Here is a 6,096-nt window from a genome sequence, read left to right as displayed (position 1 = left end):
ATTGTATGGATATAACAAATAATCTTATAGATATTCAAGGATTGAACCCCAAACACTATTTGTTCAAGTGGAACTGAAACTGGAAAGTCAGAAACTGAAGCTAATTTTCCTATCTCTTGTGGGTTATGTATTCACTATTCTCCATTTCTATCTGTGTATGTACTTAATTCTCTTATTTTTCTTTGCAGATTTACTTTTTCTTTGTATTCATGGATCTGTGATCCTCTATACTTCCAGCCTCAATATGGCTTAGACCTGTTCTTGAGTTAACTCTGGCCAAAATTTTATATGGTCATTTTCTTTAAGAACCCTTTCTTTAACTGTCCTATTCTGTCAGTGCCTCAACTCTAAATGCCCAGAAAAAGTACTCATTATCTGATAGATCCACTTTGGGCCAGGAGTCTGTCCCTAATCTAATGGCCATTTAAGGCAGATCAAGTACTTACAGAAAGGTTTTACATGAAAAGTATACAAATTTTGATTGAAAATAAGTATTTCAAATTTTTTATAAAGAAACATTTTACTAAGCAGTACAAATAGGCACTTTCTAATCTTTGTTACTATATTCATTAGCCTAGAAAACCCTTTTATTGTCCCAATTATAAACAGAAGTTAACACAATCTTTGAATAAATGATTGCAAATACTGGGATCCAAGTTAATGAATTTTAACTGCTTATCTGGTAAGATATTGTGGCACAATGCAATTCTAAAATGTAAAAAGCAAATGCATTGATATGCTGCAAACACAGACCATTAGCTGTGTAGAAACTATAAAATAATAATGTACATGCAGTTAAAGCAAGCGTAAAACAGATGTGCAATAAGTATGCATCAATGGCATTAAGACTATAAATATAATATTGATATATTTACAATTCTAATAAATTATGCCCTCAAATATTCAGTTGTTTTGCATCTGACCAGCATGGCTTTGCAAGTATAAAATAGGATTTCTTTTGCTTTGGTATATTTTTTCCTTCTGCAGGGATCATGCAAATAGTATCAGAAATCTTCCTAATAAATAGCCTGGCTGTAAAGTTTATTTCCAGACAATTAACTATTTTGTTTATACCATGATTCTTACCTGTGACCTAATAGTGTAATCAACTTAAGTCTCACAATGAAATGAGAAGGACTTTCTAATAAAGTCTATTGCCATTTCCCTTGTGTCATCATTGGAAGCAATGTTGGAAGAACAGAACTCAAAGTCAGCTTAATAAAGAATACATAGGAGTCTTTTTCTTCTACAATTAATCATTACACACTATGAGCAGGGCAAGTAGCTCTTTTGTCATCAAGAATAAAATGAGAGAAAACAAGATGCTCCACCATCTACCACCCATGGTACCATAAGATGACCCTATCTTGGGTTTATTAACACTACAAAAATATTGTTTATGAATGAGGATTACTGTGTATGAAAATTATAAAATGGGATACTCTTGAAGTAAGGACATAGGAGTTTCTGAAAAATTAACATATGAAACAAGGACATTAGATTTATCAATGTTAAGAAGTTGAAATATAAGTTGGCGGGTGGATGGACATAGTACCCAGAGGAAAGTTATTTGAACTGTAAAATGAAAGCCAGCATCTGTGAAAGACGGAGACCCAGACATCACAGGATATGGACTGTGAGGTTTTAAAGGGGAGATAGGGAAGATAGGATCCTCCTTTAGAGATTCCCAACTGGGAGAAATAGTGGAAGTCCTATTTCATGGCTTTGCACATAGATAATACCTTTGAACAAGCTATTCCAAAATGGAAGAGTTCCATGAACTATCATTCTATAAGAACTATACTTAGTCTTTACTTTTCTGCAAAGAGGGCCAAGAGTTGTTCAGAAATGTTCCACATAGGACACCACCAGTGCCAAGCAAACCAGCACCAATTAATTTATTTCTCTCTCTTTCTCCTTCTCTCTCTCCACCTCCATCTCTATTTCTACTCTCCTTCATGAGTGTTTTGGGGTTTTTTGACATGGCCTGGGGTAGGGGAACAAAAAAGCCACTTGGAGATTAGAAAGCTACAACTCAAATCAATGACCACTCTAATCTCAGTTTTGTTCCTAACTACTCTCATAGTAAAATAATTTATCCCAGGTTACTCTGAAATCTTAATAATCTGAGAGTCTGCTCCAAAGTAATAAAATCAGAGAGTAATCAGTATAGATTCTAAGATAATAAAATAGAAAGACCATCGTACTGAGAGCTGAAAGTTCACCGCCTAATAAGGGGTGAAAAACTAACAATATTCACAAAGTCTATGGAAAACTAACAAATGCAAACTAATACAGCTGAAAGGAAATGTAAACATGATACAAGGACTGAAGAGACTAGACTACAAAGAATTGAAGATGGTGGCAGTGGAGGGGGCTTCCCTGGTGGCTCAGCTGGTAAAGAATCTGCATGCAATGTGGGAGACCTGGGTTCAATCCCTGGGTTGGAAGATCCCTTGGAGAAGAGAAAGGCTACCCACTCCAGTATTCGGCCTGGAGAAGTCCATGGACTGTGTAGCCCATGGGGTTGCCAAGAGGCAGTGGAGGACAGGAGCAGAGCAGCAAGAGGTCAGTGCTAATCTGGTGATACTCAGAGAGGAGTTGAATCCAAATCTGGACTTGAAGGGGAGAGTTTGTAATTATTTAGAGACAGATATGAGCAAGCCTGGAGAGTGTGTTTCACTTCTTACTTTTGATTAAATCAACCAGGTTATTTATGTTATACATGGTTTTTGTTAAAATTCTCTGGCCACTTGCCTCTCTTCAGTTTATCTCTGAAGCATTGGTCTGGAATATATCACAATTAACTGAGTCTAACAATCCCCATGTATCTTTCTTATTTATTTGCTTTTATTTATTTATTTATTTATTTGGCTGCACCAGGTCTTAGTTGCAGCATGTGGGATCTAGTTCCCTGACCAGGGAATGAACCCAGGCCCCCTGCATTTGGAGCATGGAGTCTTAGCCACCAGGGAAGTTTCCCCTTTCTTATTGATAATAGTTGTTTTCCAATCTGAACTCTAAGGAATTCCAAAAGGATAGAATCAAATGAGAGTGCCATCTTCTTCTTAATAAAACATTTTCCTGTACTTCACAAGCCCAGTAATGGCATTGCATGAGGTCAGTGAACAGTACAATTCTCACTTGTTGGGCCTTCCCTTCAATCCTCACCCACACTCGCTCCTTGAGATACTTCACTTTTCTCCTAAAAAACAAGGAAGATCACTGTATTCTAACTTTTTAATAAATACTCTTTTCCTGTTTTAAATCAGAGAGAGAGAGAACACAGCACTAAAAAATTTGTGCTCTTTAGCACATTCCTGGACAAAAACAAACAAACAAACAAACAAAAAAAAACTTCTTTCTAATGCTTACACTCATCTTTCTCAAAGGCTTTAATTAAGGATACAAAAGGCAAGGCAATTTTTTTTCTACTTCCTGTAAGAATCTGAGCTTTGATCTTTCTCTGACACGTCAGTCCTAAAGGCATTAACTCAACAAATATCAAAAAAGAAACCAGGGTCAGAAATAAAACACCTACCTGGGACTCATCTCTCCTTTCTGTGTAAGCTTTTTGGTTCACAGAATTATTACTCAGCTCAGCTATAGAGAAAGTTTTTGTTGCGAAGTGACCTAAGCCAATTTGATCATGCTCAACTCTTAGGTTCTTTTCTGCAGATCAGGGCTGTCACTACAGAAGTTGAGATGAGTGAGGTTTAGCTACTTTCCCCAAACCTCACTTCCAAGTTACAATGAAAGCAAGTAGAAGACAAAATTCTGCTGCACATACATGAATTAAAAACTCCTTAGTAAGTAGGCAAAAACTGATTATAAATCTGTTCTGTAAGCTCTGCAAGACTTACTCGTCTGCCATTTTAGGTGTTCCTACCACTACTTTGCATGAAATAGAACTCAAGGCAGATAGAACTATTATAGAGGCATCATTTTTTGTGTATAGTCACTATCAGGCAACTAAAAATCCTCTAGAACCTAGACAGCAGCTGTTCAAACTGCTTCAGACCAACTTTACAGTAATGCCTCACTGGATTCTAAAACACTTTCATCAAATATAGGAACTCTAAAACAGTCAAGCCAATACTCATAATTGTATCTTGAGAACCTTTCATTTCTCCAGCAAGAGCCCATTTCTAACAATCCATCATACTAATTAACAAGTAATGAATTTCATCAAAAAAAGCCTACTTCAGACACTCCAGATGATAATTAGCAAAAGCCTCAGGTGTTGATAGAAATAGAATAACAGAAGCATGTGGAAAACCTGGCTCTGCAGGCTAGCCTTTCAGAGAGAAGCTAGTTGACAATGTCTGGAATATGGATTGTTGTTGTTTAGTCACTAAGTCATGTCTGACTCTTTGCTACCCCCATGAACTGTAGTCCTCCAGGCTCTTCTGTCCATGGGATTTCCCAGGCAAGAATACTGGAGTGGGTTGCCACTTCCTTCTCCAGGGGATCTTCCTGGCACAGGGATCAAACCCATATCTCCTGTATCAGCAGGTAGATTTTTTTTACTCCTGAGCCACCTGGGGAATCTGAATTGGCCCAGTCCTAATTTGATCATTGCAGATTTTAATTTGAACAACAAAGTGTCCCCACAATTGATGTTTAAGCTGAGTAATATATACATAATATCATACTGTCTATGTTGAGGAACTTTAACATGAGTTATAAAAATCGTGGCATTCACTTGTCACAGGAATAGCAGACTATGTTAAAAAGTGGAATGCTACCCCTTTGATAAAGGAAAAGGAATTCTTAATTGTTTAGAGCATGATCTCAGGATTCAATGTGAATGGGGTTTGGGCTAGTGAACCTTGGGGTCCCTTCAACCTTTCAAGTGTAAAATCACTGCCCTGTAACTGAATTTAGAGTTATGTTGTCAGAAACCTTTCAGTATCTCTGGAGGTATATGACCACAAATATTTTCTCAAAGATAGCTCTCTGGCTCCACTTTCAGTAGGCTCAGTTTGAGTTTTCATTCTTGTGGTAGGCACAGATATATATTCGTTGTACGAAAGATTTGGGGTTCTGGCTTTTGTCACTGTTTTGTTGTCTTTGGCAACAAAGAGATTTGGCAATTTGAGAGGTCTCTATATTATCAGTGAGTAAATTCTGAACTGTAAATTCAGACAATTTGTTTTACTAACAATGCCCAAAAGCCACTATGCCTCTTCCTCATTCACCCTGCAGGTCAGTGGTAAGTATAGTCTTCATTGTGTTCACATTAAGTACAGTGATTTTTAAAAGGCTATAGCATCCATTATAGTGGTAGCTCATCTCCTTGCCAGGTTCTTCCCTTTATTGTCCCTTCTCCTGACCACTACTACTATCACCAACAGAGTACATATATGTGACTTGATTTGGTACTGCACTGCAGTTAAATTTCAAAAATCTAAAGGTTTCTTAGCTATAGTTTATGGCAGACTATTTCACCCTAAAGCTTGTAATGGTAATAAATTACCAACAAAAGTGGAAGTCTGTGACTTAACTAAACAAGAGCTTTAAGATTCCTTCCTCTTTCCCATCTATCTAACCCAGAGGAATCACAGACAGAGAGGAAAGGGAGACCCATATGATTATTTGATCAACTTTCTAATGGCTCAGATGACCATTATATCTACAACTGTTGGGAAAGAATCCCTTAGAAGAAATGGAGTAGCCATTATAGTCAACAAGAGTCCAAAATGCAGTACTTGGATGCAATCTCAAAAATGACAGAATGATCTCTGTTTGTTTCCAAGGCAAACCATTCAGTATCACAGTAACCCACATCTATGCCCCAACCAGCAATGCTGAAACTGAGGTTGAATGGTTCTATGAAGACCTACAAGACCTTCTAGAACTAATATCCCAAAATGATGCTTTTTTCATTAAAGGTGACTGGAATGCAAAAGTAGGGTGTCAAGAGATACCTGGAGTAACAGGCAAATCTGGCCTTGGAGTACAAAAGGAACCAGGTTAAAGGCTGACAGAGTTTTGCCAACAGAATGCACTGGTCATAGCAAACAGCCTCTTCCAACAACACAAGAGAAGACTCTACACATGGACATCACCAGATGGTCAATACCAAAACCAGAT

Source organism: Bison bison, unplaced genomic scaffold, assembly GCF_000754665.1.
Source record: "Bison bison bison isolate TAMUID 2011002044 unplaced genomic scaffold, Bison_UMD1.0 scf7180017864313, whole genome shotgun sequence".
NCBI classification, from domain to species: Eukaryota; Metazoa; Chordata; class Mammalia; order Artiodactyla; family Bovidae; genus Bison; species Bison bison.
This window is presented reverse-complemented; position numbering follows the sequence as displayed.